The sequence below is a fragment of the Rhinatrema bivittatum genome, chromosome 4, assembly GCF_901001135.1.
Source record: "Rhinatrema bivittatum chromosome 4, aRhiBiv1.1, whole genome shotgun sequence".
NCBI classification, from domain to species: Eukaryota; Metazoa; Chordata; class Amphibia; order Gymnophiona; family Rhinatrematidae; genus Rhinatrema; species Rhinatrema bivittatum.
In genome coordinates this window covers 147,267,838-147,287,801 of record NC_042618.1, presented here as the reverse complement: position 1 = coordinate 147,287,801, position 19,964 = coordinate 147,267,838, and the positions used below count along the sequence as shown (strand labels likewise).

The 19,964-nt window shown below is 44.8% G+C and overlaps 1 protein-coding gene across 1 annotated transcript in view; it reads right to left on the bottom strand.

The window, feature by feature from the left end:
• SRP54 (signal recognition particle 54) overlaps window positions 1-15,134 on the bottom strand; it is a 141,061-nt gene extending 125,927 nt beyond the window's left edge. The window contains exon 1 of the mRNA XM_029598953.1: window positions 14,858-15,134. The gene's annotated coding sequence lies outside the window, so the exon portion shown is untranslated. The remainder of the gene's footprint in view (window positions 1-14,857) is intronic.
• Window positions 15,135-19,964: the final 4,830 nt, after the last annotated feature.

Genomic DNA, 19,964 nt, shown 5'->3' with positions numbered 1-19,964 from the left:
AGGAATTATTAGGAAGGGAATGGTTATTAAAACAGAAAATGTCATAATGCCTCTATATCGCTCCATGGTGAGACCACACCTTGAATACTGTGTACAATTCTTGTCGCCACATCTCAGAAAAGATATAATTGCGATGGAGAAGGTACAGAGAAGGGCAACCAAAATGATAAAGGGAATGGAACAGCTCCCCTATGAGGAAAGGCTGAAGAGGTTAGGGCTGTTCAGCTTGGAGAAGAGACAGCTGAGGGGGGATATGATAGAGGTCTTTAAGATCATGAGAGGTCTTGAACGAGTAGATGTGACTCGGTTATTTACACTTTCGAATAATAGGACTAGGGGGCATTCCATGAAGTTAGCAAGTAACACATTTAAGACTAATCGGAGAAAATTCTTTTTCACTCAACGCACAATAAAGCTCTGGAATTTGTTGCCAGAGGATGTGGATAGTGCAGTTAGTGTAGCTGGGTTCAAAAAAGGTTTGGATAAGTTCTTGGAGGAGAAGTCCATTAACGACTATTAACCAAGTTTACTTAGGGAATAGCCACTGCTATTAATTGCATCAGTAGCATGGGATCTTCTTAGTGTTTGGATAATTGCCAGGTTCTTGTGGCCTGGTTTGGCCTCTGTTGGAAACAGGATGCTGGGCTTGATGGACTCTTCTTCTGACCCAGCATGGCAATTTCTTATGTTCTTATGTAAGGAATTTGCGGTGAGACAGAGTGATCGGGATGTGTGTATGCATTCTGAAGATCCAGAGAACAAAGCTAATCTCCTCTTTGCAGAAGAGTAAGTAGAGAGCCCAAGGTTACCATCCTGAACTTATCCTTCTGTAGATACTTGTTTAAGGCACGCAGCTCCAGGATTGGACGAATGCCCCCTGACTTTTTTGGAATAAGGAAATACCGGGAATAGAACCCCTGCCCCTGCTGGGAGAGGGGCACTGGTTCTATCGCCCGGGACTTCAGGAGGGTTGAAACCTCCCTCCTCCAGAAAAGAGGAGTGGTCGGATGATCCCCATGTCAGCCAAGGTGGGGAGGCTGCCGGTACAGTCAGGAAATTGAGGTGGTAACCTTGAGTCAGTACAGCGAGTACCCACTGATCTGAAGTGATCGTGTGCCATTCGTTGGCGAAGTGGCACAGCCGACCGCTGACAGGTACGGACAGTAGAGGAGGTTGGCTTATGCTCTCCAGCAAAAAGTCAAAATCCAGCAGCTGGACCCGGTGGAGAGCTGGCTGAGTTTTCTGAGACCGGGATTGTCTGGTCTGACCTTTCTGGTAAGGTCTGGAGGGACGACCGAGAAGCAGGACAATAATATCTCCATGGCTTGAAGGACAGCTGCTTAGAGTCTCTTCGGAATGTCCTTTTAGAGGTGGACGAGAAATCAGAAGGCACTGAAAGCTGGCGTGGCTTCTCATGGTGGTCTTTGAGCTGTGCTACAGTCTCCTGGATTTTGTCCCCGAAGAGATTATCTCCAGCGCAGGGCAAGTCAGCCAACCATTCCTGGACTTCTGGTCTTAATATTACGACTGTCGCTGCCCGACTTCTCCACTCTGCCCATCGTACCGTTTTTACGACTCCTCCCACTGTTGACGGACATCTGGCTGCCGCGGTGTGCGTCTGCCTGCCGTCCTCTCTGGCGTCCCCGGTCCAGCTTGGGCGCTGCATCCTGCCATGTTGTCCAGGTACCATAGGGCGCGCGCACCACTCAGCCCTACTTCTTATTCTCTCTCTGGCGCGAACCTCAGGGGCGTCCCCCTGTGATGACATCATGCATCCCAGATACAAAAATCCTACACTTTTTGCTAGCTAATCAAGTTAGCAAAGGAACTCCTTATGGATGGGCTTCGCTCTCCGTACCTAGCTACTCTGCCTCCAACTTTTGGACTTTATCCTAATGGGGCACCCGCTCCTCGGGGGCCTCTCATTTCTTTCAGGTCACTATCAGGAACCGGTACTTGCTCCTCGAGGGCCCATGTTCCCTAACTCGCTGCCTGAACTTCTCTCTTCTGCTTGGAAGAAACCGCTGCTTACATCAGTGAGTTACCAGCTTTATCTCCTCAGAGCTGTTCCCTGGAACCAGGTACTCGCTCCTCGAGGGCCTGCCTGTATTCCAGCTTCTGTGTCACCTTCCGGGAGAAACCACTGTGTGAGTAACTTTACCAACCAGGCTCTATACCAGAACTCTGTGTATGCTCTACTGTACTCACTATCTCAGTTTTCTCCACTACAGCACAGCCATAGAGGAAATTGCTGTTCCAGTATCCTGAGGAACCCTAGCTCAGCCGGGCTTCACCTCTACTCACTATTGCCACCTCTGGCAACTGTGTTGTGTGTCCCAAAGCTGAGCCTGACCTGTGGCCCCTCACGGGACTTCCCCCCATGGGCGTGGTCAGCTGCCACAGTGTCCAAGGGTCCACCCAAAACCTTACAAATAATAACACTTAAGTCAGAGGACTTCAGCCAGGCCCATCTTCGTACACTAATCCCCCACTGCGGGACACCCTAGAAGCAGTGTCAAAAAAATGTCATAGGCAGCGCAGACCTCATGCTTGCCAGCATCTAGCCCCTTCTGAGCCAGGGCATTGAGTTGATCCTAAAGCTGTCGGGTAAAGACTCAGAGAAAACCTGGATCTTCTTGAATAGGTCTCTGTTATACCGGGTCATGTATAACTGGTAGGAAGCAATGCGAGAAATAAGCATTGAGCCATGGAAAACACGACGGCCAAATGCATCCAGGGACCTCTGTTCTTTCCCTGGAGGTATGGAAGAATGAGGCTTAGAACGTCGTGCTTTTTTCTGGGCTGACTCTACAACCACAGAATAGTGATCCAGCTCTGGTTTTTGGAAACCAAGGGCTGTTTCTACAAGGTAGGTGGCAACTGTTTTTCGATTTACCAGTGGTACAGGGCCTGGATGCCCCCAATTCTTCTTCAGCAAGTCCAGGAGGACTTCATGAACAGGTATGGACATGATCTCCTTGGGTGCATCTACGAATTGGAGCACTTCCAGCATCTTGTGCCTGGAGTCCTCTTCTGTCTGAAGTTGGAATGGTATGGTTTCAGACATTTCCTTTATAAAATGAATAAAGGACAGGTCCTCTGGAGGAGAACATCTTCTCTCTTAAGGGGGAGATGGCTCTGAAGATAGATCATCAGTATCTTGGGAAGAATCATCGGTCCAGAGGGAAGTAATGGTGCTATTCCTGATGGATCAGGCCTAGGCACAGACGGCATCGATTGAGGACGATGCGGTATCAATGGCAGGATGGGTACCGATGGAATATGTGACATCGATGGGCGAGTCGGTGGCAAGATCCCAGACAGCCCGGGAATAGGTTCCGGCCTCTGTGTTTCCTCGTCCTCCAATGACAAAGGAATCGAGGTGGAAGGTGTTGGACATACCGGTATCCTCGGTTCCACCGGTGGAAGGGTACCGATCAACGCATCCAGCCTGAGTAGCGGTGCGAGCGCCGTGGGAATCGGGTCGGCAACTAGGGCTGGCATCGGTGCCGGCGTTGGAGGTTGGAAGCCCTGCAGTGCCATTCTGATGGCCTCTTGGATCATCCGATCCAATTCCTTGCGGAAGCCTGGGGCGCGCAATCCCAGCTCTGGAGTAGGAAGCAGCACTGGTGTAGCCGGAAGGTCCACCGGTGAAAGTGGAGTCGCGGCTCCTGGCACCAATGAAGGTGGGGGAACGCCTCGGTGACCCAGTCACAGAGGAGGATGGGGCCTTCGCTGGACGGGATTTCTTTGTTGGTGGCTCTGTCGACGCCGAGGGCTTGCCTGGATCACCACACTGAGCCTTCCGATGACTGTGTCTATGCTTTTCATGATGTTTTCCTCTGTCCTTCTCCGGAGCCGAAGAGGAAGAAGTTGATGCCTTCAGAGTAGTTGGTGCCGGGTAGGCAGCACCGGTGTCCCGCTGCTGGCGAGAGGTCAATGGCACCGGCTCAGACGATGTCGAAGCGCTTGATGGAATCTGTGGCTTTGCCTGAAAAAGAAACACCATCTTCTCTGAGCGGGCCTTACGGCCCTTCAGTGTCATTTGGTTCAAGTTAAGAAGACGTCATGGTCCGACCCCAAACACAACACACAAACCCTATGCTGGTCTGTCATGGCCATTGTCCGAGGACAATCAGGGCACCGACGAAAACCCGACGCCATGGCTTCAACAAATATTTAGCCACGGTGTGGTCAATGGCCAGTAAACACCGAAGGGAAAACTCGACGGGAATAGACCGCAAATGAGGGTAAAGCCTTACCTTATGACCGTGGACTACGGAATCTCTACGGGGACCTCTATGGGGTAGAATCTTTGAAATTTTGGAAAGAAGTCCCGTGAGGAAAAATTCCTGTCAGGAATCTCCAGAGAGTTCCTTAACCCCCGTGGCTACCGCTGTGTGGGAAAAAAAAAAAAAGAGACTGAAGGGGGATCCCTGCTGGATGCAGGGTTGGTTCCATGCTGGGCATGCCCAGTAGGTGCCAGTCAAAGTTCTAGAAACTTTGACAAAAGTGTTCCGTGATTGGGCTCCATCCTGATGTCACCCATATGTGAGGACTACCATCCTGCTTGTCCTGTGAGAACAACCAGATCTCTGTCCAGTTCTTCAGACCAGCAAAGTCTTTCTGCGGTTCCTCAAAGTCTGCTCACATTTTAGCAGCTTTGAATAATTGTGTCATCTGCAAATCTGATCACCTCATTTGTAGCTCCCTTTTCCATATTATTTATGAATAAGTTAAACAATAGTGATTCTAATACAGATGCCTAGGGCATTCCATTATCCACCTCTCTATATTGAGAAAACTGACCATTTAGTCCTAGTCTGTTTCAGGTTTTTAAGCAGTTAACAACCCACAGCAGGACACAGCTGACAATCCAGTGACTTTTTAATTTCCTGAGGAGTCTCAACTAGGACTTTGTTAAATGCTTTCTGAAAATCTATATACACTATAAATCGACCAGCTCACTATTAACTACATATTTATTTACACCTTCAAAAAATCTAGTAGATTGGTAAGGCGAGGTTTACATTTCTGAATCCATGTTGGCTCTTACCCTATTAAGCCATGTCTGTCCATATGACGAATAACTCTGTTCTTAAGAATTGCCTCTATTTTGTCCAGCACCAATGTCAGGCTCCACTGATCCTTAGTTTTCTGGATCTCTCCTGGAGTACTATTTGAAAATTGCTTTATGCTTTCCCTCCGTGGCCATTGCTGGGCAGGATAATTCACAAGATCAAAGGCCACAGGGGGCTAGTACTCCTGATGGCACCAGACTGGTCCAGGCATCCGTGGTATGCAGATTTGCAAAGACTCCTAGTGGAGACACCCCCCCCTCTTTGCCCTCCGCCATACATAGATCTGTTACAGCAGGACTGGTTGTTCACGAGGATGCGATTCGGTACAGTTTGGCTCTTGAGAGGGCTCGCCTGTTAAAGCGTGGTTATTCCTCTGCGATGATTGCCACCTTCCTCCATACTCTCCACTTCCTTGGCTTAAGTGGGGGTTTAGAGAGTTTTTTTAAGGCCTGGTGTGAGGAGTGGGATGTTCTTCCTCGTTCAGTTAAGATCCCTCATTCTGGATTTTTTGCAGGATGGGTTGAATAAAAGATTAACCCTTAATTCCTTGAAGGTGCAGGTTGCGGCTCTTGCCTGTTTCAGAGGCCGAGTGAATGGTGTTTCCTTATCGTCTCATCCTAATGTGGCCTGTTTTTTTTTGGGTTTTTTTTTGAAGGGAGTGAAGTTTCTCAAGCCTCCCTTGAGGTTACTGGTTCCTTTGTGGAGTCTTAACTTGGTGCTGGAATTTTTGGCGGGCCCTAAGTTCCGACCGCTGCTTAGCCTTTCCTTGCAGTTGTTGACCTTGAAGACTGTTCTTGGTGGCTATATGTTCAGCATGTTGAATTTCTGAGATACAGGCCTAGTCTTCCCAGTAGCCATTCGTTTAGCAGTGTTACAGCCATTTACTGTTCCATCCTTCTTGCCCAAGGTAGTCTCGGACTTTCATTTGAATCAGTCCATCTCCTTGCTATCCCTGGATAAAGTCAGGGATGCGGAGGAGTATCGCTTCTTGCGCTCCTTGGATGTCAAGCGACTTGTTGTGCAGTATCTGGAGGTTTCTGAACCTTTTCAAAAGATGTATCATCTGTTTGTTCTCCATGGCGGGAATAAGTAGGGCAGTCCTGCTTCACAGGCTACCATAGCTCGTTGGATTAAGGAGGTAGTCACAGTCGCATATGTGGATGATGGAAAGCCATTGCCTACTCTGATTAGGGCTCATTCAACTAGGACTCAAGCAGTGTCATAGGCGGAGGTTAGTTTGTTGTCTCCTGTTGCTTTCTGCCAAGCTGTGATGTCATCCTCCTTACACACTTTTTCCAGGTTTTATCGTCTGGATGTGCAGGCCCGGGAGGATGCAGCCTTTGCACTTGCGGTGGTGACTGGACTGCAGGTAGCCTCCCACCCGTTGGGGAGCAGCTTTGGTTCATCCCACTGGTCCTGAGTCTATCTGTCTACACGCTAGGAAATAGAGAAATTACTTACATGATAATTTTGTTTTTCTTAGTGTAGACAGATGGACTCAGCTTCCCGCCCTCTGCTGCTGCATGAGTGCGTCAATAGTCCTTCTATGGAACTCTGGGTCCCAAGGGATTACTGGTAAGTGTTCATCCAGTCCCTAGCTTGGGTACCTAGAATCTTACATGAGTTCAGTGTTTATAATTGGTTAAGTACAGTTCTAGCTACCTGTTTTTAATCAAATTTTTTGCTAGTCTGTCCATAGTTGCGTTTGAAGAGTATACTAGCAAGCTGGGGTCACTGCAAGGTTAGACATATAATGCGACATCAGCTTGCTCCTTCTCCATCTACTGGCAGGGGAGCATAAACCCACTGGAACTGAGTCCATATGTCTACACTAAGAAAAACAAAATTATCAGGAAAGTCATTTTTCCAATAGCAGAGTTGGTATTGGCCATCACTAATGGATTTTGGGCATGCTTGGAACAGATTTGGAGGGCAGTAATAGAAAAAGTATTGATAGGTTAGGTAAGAGACATGAGGGAGGAAGGGACATTTGATGTTAGGCTGCATATGGTAATTTACATGCATATCACCTCAAAGTAGACAAGTCTCAGGCAGGCAGACTGGGTGGGCCATTTTAAATTTATATCTGTCATTTGATATGTTAATATGGATAGTGAAGTATCCAGAATTCAGCAAGATACTGCCCTGGGTCCTATATGGTTTTACAGGAGGAAAATCACAAACAAATCTTATGTTTGATTGGGTAACCAGAGAATTAGATTAAGTATGCATTCTGGATGTGATATAATTGATCTCAGCATAGCTTTTGATACAATCCTGCTTAGGAGGCTCAGAAAAAAAAAAAAAAAAAAAAAAAGCAACTTGGGGTGGACCCCAAGATGGTGGAATGGATTACAAACTGACAGATTACAGAAGATGGCAGTAAATGGAGGTCATTCTGAGGAAAGAAGGGTGATAAGTGGAGTGTATAAGGGATCTATCCCAGACTTCTTTCTGTTACATAGCCTAGTGGTTAGAGCAGTGGGCTATGAACCAGGAGACCAGTGTTCGAGTCCCGCTGTCGCTCCTTGTGACCTTGGGCAAGTCACTTTGCCCTCCATTGCCTCAGGTATAAAACTTAGATTGTAAGTCCTCTGGGGATAGGGAAATGCCTACAGTACCTGAATGTAAACAGATATGATATCTCAGTTCGAATGTCGGTATATAAAAATAAATAAATAAATATCTTCAAAAGCGATATTTCAGAGGGGTTAGCGGGAAAGGTTTGTCTTTTTGCAGATGACACTAAGGGCCTGCTTTACTAAGCATTTTGTTCTATACATACAGAGTAGGAAAAAAGCCTTAGTAAATCAGGCTCTAAGATCTGTATCTGAATGGACACCCTTGAGAAAGTAGACAGAATGAGGAATGTTTTAAGAAAGCTCAAAGAATGGTCAAGTGCTTGGCAGAAAAGTTTCAATACAACGAAGTACAGTCATTCATCTGGGACAGCAATATGCAATTGGGGGTGAAATATATCTGCCAGGAGACTTCAGAGAGATCATTTCTGATGACCTGAAGGTAGCAAAACAGTACAAAGCAGCAATGGCCAGAGTAATGCTAGGGTGCATAAACAGAAGTATAATCTGGAGAAAAAGGAGGCTATAATGCCTCGTAAGGGTGCTTTGAGGGGGTTTTCTATGGAGACAGACTGATTGGTGGTGGTGAAGAAATAGAAAGTAATTATAGCACAATGAGATTAATTCTATTTCTACAAGTCTAATCGGTGCAGTCATTACATTAGTTGAAATACTAAAAAGTATGCTATTAAGTTCACTTAGAGAATAGCCACTGCCATTAGCAATGGTAACATGGAATAGACTTAGTTTTTGGGTACTTGCCAGGTTCTTATGGCCTGGATTGGCCACTGTTGGAAACAGGATGCTAGGCTTGATGGACCCTTGGTCTGACCCAGTATGGCATTTTCTTATGTTAAAGGTCGAGTTCTATTTATGCCTTCTGAGCTCAATTTACAAGAAATCATAAATTACAAGAATTCAGTCTTATTATATGCGAGATTACATATTTAGTTTCTTACGTTTCAACTTATAAGACTTGTGGTGCAAATTCAGGGCCATGGTGGCAGCTCTGCTCTGGAGTACCATCATTCTCTCTCTCTTTTTTTTGTTATGACCTCCAGAATTAAAAGGTAAGGTCTTACAAGTGGCCCCTACAGAGGCTGTAGGGGGAGTTAGTAAAACATTGAATACCAATAGCTAGTAAGGTAAAAAATACATTTTCAATTTTATTATAAGATATCTCGTAAGGAGCAGTGTAGCTTACCAACCAATGGGGCAGATGCAATATTATTCGCGGAAAGCGGGCGCTGACTTTTCAGCACCCGCTTCAAAGCGGCCAGCAGAGATTTATTTTACTTTTTTTTTTTCACTTTGAAAAAAGTACAGAAAAGCAGTTTTTTCTGCTTTTCTGTACTATTTTTCAGTGCGCTCAGCTATTAACGCCTGCTCCAGGCAGGTGTTAATAGCTGAGCGATAAATGTGCATCCGAGACACACATTTAATTTTTTTCATTTGAAGTGAATGATTAATAGCCTCATTCACATGCATTTGTATGTGATGAGCGCTAACTCATTCACTCTGCGGTGGATGCGTGTTAAATAAGCACTAATCCCCTTAATGCATTAGCACCTTTTTAACCCGCATCCGACAGGGGGTTAAACAGTGTGCTCAGCTGAGCCCACTGTATTGCATCAGCCCCAATGCATAGTAAACTCAAGCTGTTACACTCAGTTAAAAACATCACTGCCCCTAAACTTACCCACCCAATGGGTTAGTTTGTTTGCATAATATTTTCTATCTGGTTAAAATTATTATGTATAACCTAGAAGAGAGAAAAAACAGGGGAAAGAACAAAGACATTCAAGTATCTCAAAGATATAAATAATGCTCAAGAAGCTAACTTTCATTGGAAAACAAACAAGATGTCATGATATTGGGTTCAGAATCTTAGGACTAAGAATATATTTCTTCCCTAAAAGGATTGCAACTATAGGGAATAGTTTCCTACTGGAAGTGGTAAAGACAAGATTAGTAATACTTCAAAAAAAAAAAAAAAAAAGCCTGAGATCTCCTTCCTACTATCAGGCCGATACAGTAAAAGCTGCGGGAGCGCGGGTGAGCGCCCGCTCTCCCGTGCACGCGATTCACTAAAAAAAAAAAAAAAAAAAAAATTCAAATTAGGGCCCGCAGTAAAAAGAGACACTAGGGACACTAGCGCATCCCTAGTGCCTCTTTTTTGACAGGAGCAGCAGCTGTCAGCGAGTTTGACAGCTGACGCTCAATTTTGCCAGCGTCAGTTCTCAAACCCACTGACAGCCACGGGTTCCGAAACCGGACGCCGGCAAAATTGAGTGTCCTGTTTTCAACCTTCGAGCCGATTTTAAATTTTTATAATTATTTTTAACTTTTGGGACCTCCGACTTAATATCGCCATGATATTAAGTCAGAGGGTGCACAGAAAAGCAGTTTTTACTGCTTTTCTGTGCACTTCCCCGGCGCTGGCAGAAATTAACGCCTACCTTTGGATAGGCGCTAATTTCTGAAAGTAAAATGTGTGGCTTGGCTGCACATTTTACTTACTGAATCACGCGGGAATAACTAATAGGGCCATCAACATGCATTTGCATGTTGTGGGCGCCATTAGTTTCGGGGGAGGGGGGATTGGACGTGCATTTTTGACACGCTATTACCCCTTACTGAATAAGGGGTAAAGCGAGCGTGTCGAAAACGCGCATCCAAACGCGGGTTACAGTGCGCTCCGCTGTACAGTACAATCCGCTGGAGCGCACTATACTGTATTGGCCTGTATGTTGGAAAAACTGCTATTATTGAAAGACTTATTCTATATGGGAGAAAAAAAAAACAGAAAGATGATGCTACATAGGGAATGTTCTGGCTGTACTGGGATGGTTCTTGATAATCTCTTTGTCTATTCCTTTTCTATTTTCTTGTCTTTATTCTTGATATGTTACTTGCTTTGAGGGTTTCATGGCTGCTTGAATTATGTATACAATCTTGTGTCTAATTTGATGTAATTTTTGTCAACAGTTTTTACTTTTGATTAAATACAAAGTTTAAAAAATGTCTGGTATTAGTGCAGAAAGGTCCTTAGTCACAAGGAAATAAATGGGACACGAGATCAACTAAGGACCTAAGGCAATGCAACAAGAATTAAATTGGGCAGACTAGATAGGTCTTACAGTCTTTACCTACAGTCATATTCTCTTCCTATGTAGTTATATTATGACATCGAAAGAGATCTGTGAGCGCTTCAAAGTTCATATACTACCACATCGTTTTTAAGTCAAAATCACAACCTATAAAACTTCATTTTCTTCAGTAGTTCTATGTTACATGCATGTTACTGTACCTATGTGAGGGTAAAAGGACCACTCAAGGAAGACCAGGATATTGCAGAAAAACACATTTGCATCAGCCTATCCTCAAGAGATGTCCACACTGAAACCATTCTTTGAAGGTGATAAGCCAGAGGAACTGAAAAAACAACTGAAGAACCTATTAGAGCATAGTGACAAGTTAAATAGTGGCAAATCACTAGGACCAGATGGTATTTGTTAGGATTTGTGGGTATGTGAGCCCTTTGGTCGAGGTGAGGGATGGTACCGCCCAGGGGAGGAGCCCCTGAGCCTCACCATCGGCTGCAGGATAATATACAGAGGCAGAGAAGGAGAGAGTGACCCCTGAAGACGGGCCACGGAGCGACAGCATAGATGCTGATGTCAGACTCAGCTCTGAGAACTGGAGTCAGGCAATAGGCACGGCACTACCCAAGGAGCGGGGGGCAGAGCGAAAGTACAGTCACTGAAGTTACACGGGGTCCATAGAGATGGTACACAAGAAGGTTCCTTGGTAAGGATCATTGTAGTGATCCGCAGAGCGGGGTACACTGGAGAGGATTCCTCTAACGATATCACAGCACAGGTCCACAGAGCAGGGATGACCCGGAGAGGGTTCCTCTAGCAATATCACTGCAATGGTCCGCAGAGCGGGGTACACCGGAGAGGATTTAAAGGTAGATATCACAGCAGTGGTCCATAGCATGGTTACTAATAGTGACTGAAGACAAGTAGTAGTTCCGTGGGAAGCTAGGCAAGCAGGAGTCCGCGTGAGAGGCCCTCCGAGGAGCGGATAGCCGAGAGACAAGGGAGGGCCCCCCAGGAGCGGGTACCCGGTAGTCTCACACTATGGAAGCAGGAACCGCAATAAGCACTGAAGCGAGAGAAGGTGGATTCAGCACGATGAACTCGTTGCCAAGTCATCAGCTGTCTTGGCCAGCGGGCTTAATTTATTTATTTGTGGCTTTTATATACCGAACTTTGTAAAGAAACATCAGATCGGTTTACAATAGAACTTCAAATTCAGCAACAAGAGCTTTACATAGAACTTATAAGAGAACAGTGAATAAAACTACAAAAATTAAGCCTACATTAAGCCTAGTTTCTAAAGTAGAAACTTAGCTAGTGGTTATTGGTAAATATAGATAAATATGGATATCATTGGGAGAAATGTTTGGGTGCGGAAGCAGGAGGGAAAGATTGGGGGGAGGGGGAGGAGGGAAGGGGGAGATGGCAAGGATCTATTTACAATATATACATTTGAGTTATATAAGTCATGACATAATTGTTAAGTTTACAAGATAAATGCGATTGTGAGAGATAGACATCGTATGAGACACCAAGTATTTAGAACTGAAGGATCTGTCGGGGGTGGGGATATGGGAAGGTGGTGCATTGAGGGGGGAGGGAAAGGAGGATGAACGGTTGTGTGGGAAGGGGGAGAATAAAGTCAGTAAAAAGGATAGCGTTGAGAAGCACTATAGGTATGTTGAGGTGAAGAGCGCTATGAATAGGCCTTAGTGAAAAGCCATGTTTTGAGTTTTCGTTTGAATGTTTTATGGCATACCTCTTGGCGTAGGTCTACTGGCATGCTGTTCCAAAGGGTTGGCCCAGAGACTGAGAGTAGACGGGCTTAAGTATCTAAGATGAGTGATGTCATCTGAGGGGGACGCCCCCGAGGTTCCTGCCATGACGTGGTTAAAGCAGGCCTGGGAGCGGGCGTGTGCGCGCGTGCATAGGGAACCCCAAGGGTAAAATGGCGGTCGGCGGCATCCATGCTGCTCAGGTGGGCCCAGGAATGGAGGCAGGAAGGTCAATGGTGGCTGGCAGAGGCCGCGGATTCGCCCAACGGAGCCAAAGCAGAGAAAAAGGAGATGAGCAAGAGAGGTCACAGCTATCTGTGGCCGCGGAGCGTAACAGTATTCACCCCAGAGTGTTTTTGGTTTTTTTATTTAGATTTATATTCCACTTTTTGCACTTTTTTCAGCACTTCAAAGTAAAACTGCAGATCTGCCACTAGTAACATGTAACCCATGGGTAGGCAACAAGTCCTCAAATGCCACAAAAACTGGTCTGGTTTTCAGGATATCCGCAATGAATATGCATGAGATAGCTGCATACAATTAAGGCAGTGTATGCAAATATCTTTCATGCACATTCATTACTGATATCCTGAAATCCAGACCAGTTTGTGACACTCGAGGGCCAGCGATACCTACTCATGCTATAGCCTATTATTAAAATATACTACTCTACCTGAAGACTGGAAGGTAGCCAATGTAATGTCAATTTTTAAAAAGGGCTCCAGAAGTGATCCAGAAAACTACGACAGTAAGCCTGATGTTGGTGCCAGGCAAAATGGTAGCAGCATAGCTAGGAAAAGAATTATTGGGCATATGAACAAACATGGCTTAACAGGAAAGAGTCAACATGGTTTTGGCAAGAGAGAGAAATTCCTTATCAAACTATTATAATGTTTTGAAAATGTAAACAAACAGGTAGGTAAGGCAGACGTAGATATAATTTATCTGGATTTTTGGAATGCATCCGACAAAGTCCCACAAGACAGACTCCTCGGGAATTAAAGAGTCATAGGATAGGGGGCAATGTCCTATTTTTTTATAGGAAGATATGAAGCAGTGAGAATCTAAACCATCAGTTTTCCCAAAAGTGTGTGAGAATAGTGGAGTGCCTCTTGTATCTGTACTGGGACCAGTGTTGTTTAACAATCATTGATGATCTTGAAAGGGAGCAATGAGGCACTCAAATCTGCAGATTATACAAAGTTATTCAAAGCAGTTAAACGACAAGCAAATTATGAAGAATTTCAGAAGGACTTTGTAAGCCTGGGCATCTAGATGGTAGATAAAACTGAATGTGAAAAAGTGTAAAGAGATGCACATAGGGAAAATAATTCTAATTATTTATGCATTCAAGAAAAAGGAACTTTGAGACATTATGGATGATAAATAAAAAAAATAAATAAAATGCCAGAAAAGTAAATAAAACGTTAGGATTTATCAGACAGGAATAGCAAACAAAACAGGGAATATGCTACCTCTGTATTGATACATGGCGTAACCACATCTTGAGTATTGTGTGAAGCTCTGGTTGCTACATCTTTTAAAAAAAACAAAAACAAAAAAACAGCAGAAGTAGAAAAGGTTCAGAGAAGGGCAACAAATATGATAAAGGGGACAAAACAGCTCCTCTGTGAAGAAAGGCTAAACCGTTTAGGGCTCATTAGCTTGGAGAATTAAAGGTTTAGGGGGGATATCAGAGATTTATAGAATTACAAGTGGTTTGGAAGAAGTTAATAGAGAACAGTTATCTAGTCTAGCAAATAGTACTTAAACTAAGACACTCCATGAAACTAACTGGAAGATTTAGAACAAGCCTAAACAAGTGTTCTTTCATTCAATCCACAATTAAGCTAATTAATTTCGCAGCCAGAGATTGCGGTCAAAACGTTAGTAGCATAATAGAGTCTTAAAAATAAGGTTTGGACAAGTTTCTGGAGAACACGTCCATAAATTATTATCGTTAGACTTGGGTGTCTCCATTGCTTACGTCTAGGAGTGAGCAATATGGAAAACATTTTTTAATTAGGATTTGTCGGGTTCTGCCAGTAGACCGGACTGCAAGTTAACAGCAAACGGCCCAGGTCTTTCTACCTGTGTATCTCGAATGTGAGAAGCAGCTATGTCCCGGTTATTCACATACAACGGAAGAGACCGGGAAAAACGTAATGTGTGTCCAGACGGGCAAGACTATTACCAGCTGCCCTGGCAGTCTAGAGGAACAAATTCAGAAGCTTCTGTGGCTCTTCCAATACAGTTTCGGCCGGGAATACGTCCTCCGCTCTGTACCAGACAAGGAACATAAACACCACAGTTCTTACCGAGAAAATTCCCGTCAGACTGCTCCTGAGGCGGGCGAGCCGCCGCTCCAGCCCCGCCTCCGGAGGGGAGCTCAGAGCCAACCCACTCCCAACGACAACCGTTCCCGTCACAGGGGAATAGGAAAAGCTACGGTGAGTCCTTCTCCACCGCCGCCCTGCAATCTCCGTTCGTCTACAACTGTCAACTTCCACCCTCTCCTCAACTCGCTCCGCTCTCATTAGAAACGTCACCATTCACCGGCGACCTTTCACTACACAGAGCCACTTCCGTTTCCGGGTCAATGGAACGGTGCCGCCCTCTCGCCACTGCCGCAAGTCGGATGTGCGAAATAACAGACAGAAGAGAGATAAGGGGTGTGTTATGCTAGAGGCTTGGATGCGTGTACTATTTTTTAGTTGATTTAATGCAGCTAAATATCCAGTAAAATCAGGATGTCGCCCACAGTTATTCCAACGAAATTTCTTGGAAGGGGCTATGGAAACCTGTAGAGATCAGGGAACAATTTTAAAGAGCACACCTCGTAAAGGATCTTTGTACTAAGAATTTTTCCCCAAAGCAGAAAGGGACCTTCATAAAGGAGGGCTATTTTCGGAGTGCCCACATTGGGACAAAGTCAACGGGTGTTTTTTATCTATGGACTTTGCGCTAGTAAGGAACCATAGTTGCCTAGCTGGGGAATACTTTACCCTGGGCTAGGAACCTAGGGTTGAGATTGGCGAACCCCTTCTCACGAATATTGCCCCCTTACCCCCGGCTAGTCTTGGCGCTCCCGCCTCCACGTTGGAGGATATACAATTGGCCAGCCCAAAGAGCACACCTGCAGGTTTAGAGATGTCTAGCTTGTCCCACTATCCCACTATCTTCCTGCACCCTTTGGCTTGATCCCCAAGTAGGTGCTCGTTTTGCCTGCCAATGGCATTGGCCCTGCCCCACTTTTGTAATGAAAAAATAAATGTATATTTGTTTTGATATATTCAGTGGATAATATGTTTGCACACATAGGAGCCAATGAAATAAGATCCATGGTGAAATCGGCACTAGTTGTCAGCACATATTTATTTTAGAGCGTGCAACAAATTCAGGCGCCTCATGTGATGTAATAAAGGGTGCATATGCAAATGAGATGTGCATAGAAAATCACTAAGTGAAACCTGCGCGTTCACGGCCCTATGTAATAAACTGCACAGAAACCCATGCTAAAATCAGCATTAATGTGAGGACCCACGAGTGATTCTCAGGGTGAAAGCTTTCCCTTTTTACAAAACTGACAAAGTGATCCGGGAATGGAACTGAAGGTGGGTAGAGCAGTGTCTAATCCCTTCATGTTCTGACCCTGTGGAGCTGTACTGGCGAATGCTGGCAGGCACTGAAATGCAGCAGATATTTCTACAGCCGACCCACAAAAATGTTCCAAAGATCTGGAGTAAGTGAAGGTAATCCTTGATTACCTCAGAGTAAACCAGTCTCCAGACACATGCTTTAACTTAACTCCTGCCTTGACCCAGATGCTAAAAAACCCACGTTCATAAACCCACAGTAATTGATGTGCAGTTCCCTGTATAGCTCATGAATAGTGCATGCAAATGATTGCCTCATTTGCATGCACTTGTGCTAAACTAGCCACATGTTTTAAAGCGGGCTTATGAGCATGTTTTCCCCACGCCAAACACTTTATTTCATACCCACGTGAGGCTAACATGGGAAAAACACATGAAAACCCTGCACAAGTATGTGCAAAAACCCACAGCAGCTTTAACACTGCTTATTGCATCAGCCCCATAGATTTGAAAATGCAATCTATGAATGTTTCTTTTCTCTGTTATTCTATAACACACATACATTTAACCACATTGGATGACAATTTTCAAGCAGCCAGTTTTACAAGCATAAACTGTTATTAACCAAGTAGACTAGTGAAAAGTCACTACTTATCACTGTGCAATAACAGCATAGGATCTATTTACTTTTGGGTTCTTGCCAGATACTGGTGTTCTGGATTGGCCACTGCTGGAAAGAGGATACTGGGTTTCATGGACCCTTGCTCAGATCCAGTATGAAATCATTATACACACACACACTTAAATGCTGAAAATTGTCTTCTAAAGTTTTTCTTTCATTTTGCATTGCTGAGAAAAATACTTAATACAGGGGCCCAAAATAGGAAAAAAAACTTTAGTACCTTTGGCTAATACCTGCAGACTCTGGACTACCACTGTGGAAAATAAACCATTTGTAATAATTTATTTTTTTTGATACATTAAATGGACTTTTGTCCAGACATATTAGAGGTGGGCCAACTTTTAAATGTTAAAAGAGTGTAATTTTTGTGACTAATACAATGGGGTAATTCTAACTTTTGAAACAGCAGAACATCCTACTTGCTGTAATTTACAGCAAATAGAATAAAACATGTAAAAAAACAGAAAAGCTTCATTTAAGTTAACAAGATTGAAATGTTCACCAGAAGGCATTGTATTACAATATTGAAAGCAATGGGCCTCACTTTGTCATGAAATGAGTTAATTACAGTTAAAATGTATTATTTGAGCAAGATGGTGACCCAAGAAAACATTGGACACAGGTTCAAGTTAACAAGTGAACAGGTTTATTACCGTTTTAGAAAAGAATCAGAGATGAAAGCTACCACATGGAAAAAAAGTTTTTCCCTTCAACCCCCTTCCATGCCAGGAAAACTGCAATGGCTTACATATGTGGAATGCTTATTTGATGGAAAATAAATCACTGCATTGCATAAGGATACATGTTCCCAGTTCTGTTTGCTATAGGAACCCTATCTTATGCATAAAGAAAAGATAGTTGATTGGTTTTCAAACTTTTTTTCCCCAGAGATAGTAGAAAACAAAAAATGTCAGAACCCAATGGAAGAAACCCACTTCTCCCCATAAAGATGCTAGCTGTAACCATTTCACATCATCTAGATATTTATCTTACTTGTACTTTAAACACACTATAACTTATAAATATGGTAAAAGCAAATGAACCAATATTAGGTTACTTCACTTGCATTTAATGTCCCTGATCTCTTACTAGTCTGGATAACAAAATGAAAGTACTGCTCCCAATATCAGGTCTCCTTTTCTGTCACTTTCTCCATTTCTCATAGACCAATGTAATAAGGTGCTCATGTTATGTGCACATTAGTGTATGGTTATGCACACATTTTGGGTACACAAACCATATTCTTGGTTTAGGAGTAGATTTTAAAAGGTGCACGCGCGCATACATGTACGCCTGATTTTATAACATGCTCGTGCAAGTGCCTGCATGTTATAAAATCGGGGGTCAGTATGCGCAAGGGGGTGCACAGTTGTGCACCTTGCACGCGTCAAGCCGCGCTGCCTTCCCCCGTTCCCTTCCCCCTCGCCTGACCTTCCCACCCCTTCCCTATTCTAAACACACCCCCCCCCCCCGACCTTTGTCTTGCCTTTTGCGCCTGCCTCCGGGCAGGGCTTCTGGCGCGCGATCCTCTGACACAGCGGCAAATGGCCGCTATGTTGGAGGCCTCTGGCCCCACCCCCGGACTGACCCTTTTTGCAAGCCCCGGGACTTACATGCATCCCAGAGCTTTACGCGCATTGCCGGGCCTTTTTTTTAATAGGCCCGGTGCGCATAACCCCCCCTACGCACGTAAATCCACTGGATTTACGTGCGTAGGGCTTTTAAAATCTGGCCCTTAATGTACACCTAAATATGTGTTGGTTCATGTTAGCATGCCTGCATGCAAATCTGTTAATGAAGGCATTAGCTGTTACTGCCCAATGCAGGGAAGTGCTTTAAAACCCTGAAGGCTTAATGCTAGTATTTTTAATGTTGAAAATTTAACTTCTGATATGGGGTAAAGTTAACTCATTTCAGGGGTTAGTCACTGGTTCTGTACCAGCATGGTCACAGACTCGGAGTTCTTAGATGCAGGGATCCTGGACTCCTCATCCCCAATCAACTCATTGCTCACTCAGTATAGCCCCTCCAGCTCCCCCATATGGCCATTTCATGACAGACGTCTGCCCATACTCACCAAACACCACAAGAACAAGGTGGAAGTATGGGTCCCACACTGCTCCTATATGATCCTCTCTAGCCACCCTGCTCAATCCATCCCCTCCCTCACCTCGACAGCCCAACCTTCCAGCAACGCAACAATAACACAGGAATATAGGTCCTGCACTGCTGTGAGCCTTTGTAGCCACTGCCACTTTGTACCCAGGACCTCTCATTTCCAACCCAGCCACCTGACCTCCCTCCAGAAACATGATACTCACATGCAGGGAGTGCAGGGACTATGCCTATGTTCACAGACCCTACTTCTTGAGCAGGGCTTGTGAGCACAGGCTTTGTTCTCATGCTCTCTGCATGTGAGGATTGTGGCACTAGAAGAAAGTCCTCTAGGGGGGAGTTGGAGGGCTGTGTATGGCTTGGAGATTTACAAGAGAGGGTAGGTCTACCCTGTTCCTTCACTACCATTAGGGCTTTGGGTCAGGCAGATGCTCAGCTTTGGCACCTTAAAAAAATCATTAGTGCAGGAAAAAGAACAGGGCAGCTAACCTAGTTACTGGTGCATTGCGACACAGCACTGGATCGCAACCTGAGGTTTTAAAACATGGAGATGAAGGCCCACAGTATCTGAATGTAATCTGCTTTGAAGTATCTGAAAGGTGGAATATAAATCAAATAATTGGTGGCATGAGAGGACATGTTGAGAGATGATCTAAATCTGCCTGCTTTGCTTTCTTCATTACCTATATGGTGAAGTGGAAGGGGAAACTGTGGGGAGTTCCCCCTGTTCACTCCCAGAAAACCCCAATACGGCAGATGGCAATTTCAGAACTCTTCTTGGTTTGGAATTGGCCCTGTTGTCACTGGAGCTGAAGGAGCAGCACAGCAATCTGGGTCAGATTCAGACGTGTTGCTGAGTCCTGACTCTAGAGTTCCCCCTTCACTGGCATTTCCGTGTCGGAGGTGCCGATTGGTATCTTGGATTCTGCAGGTAATGGCCTGGACAGAGGTGCCGAGAGGATGGTGGCAGCCAAAGGAGCAACTTCGGAAGATGCCAGCTTGAATGGCGCCTGGAGTCAGCAGCATATTGGG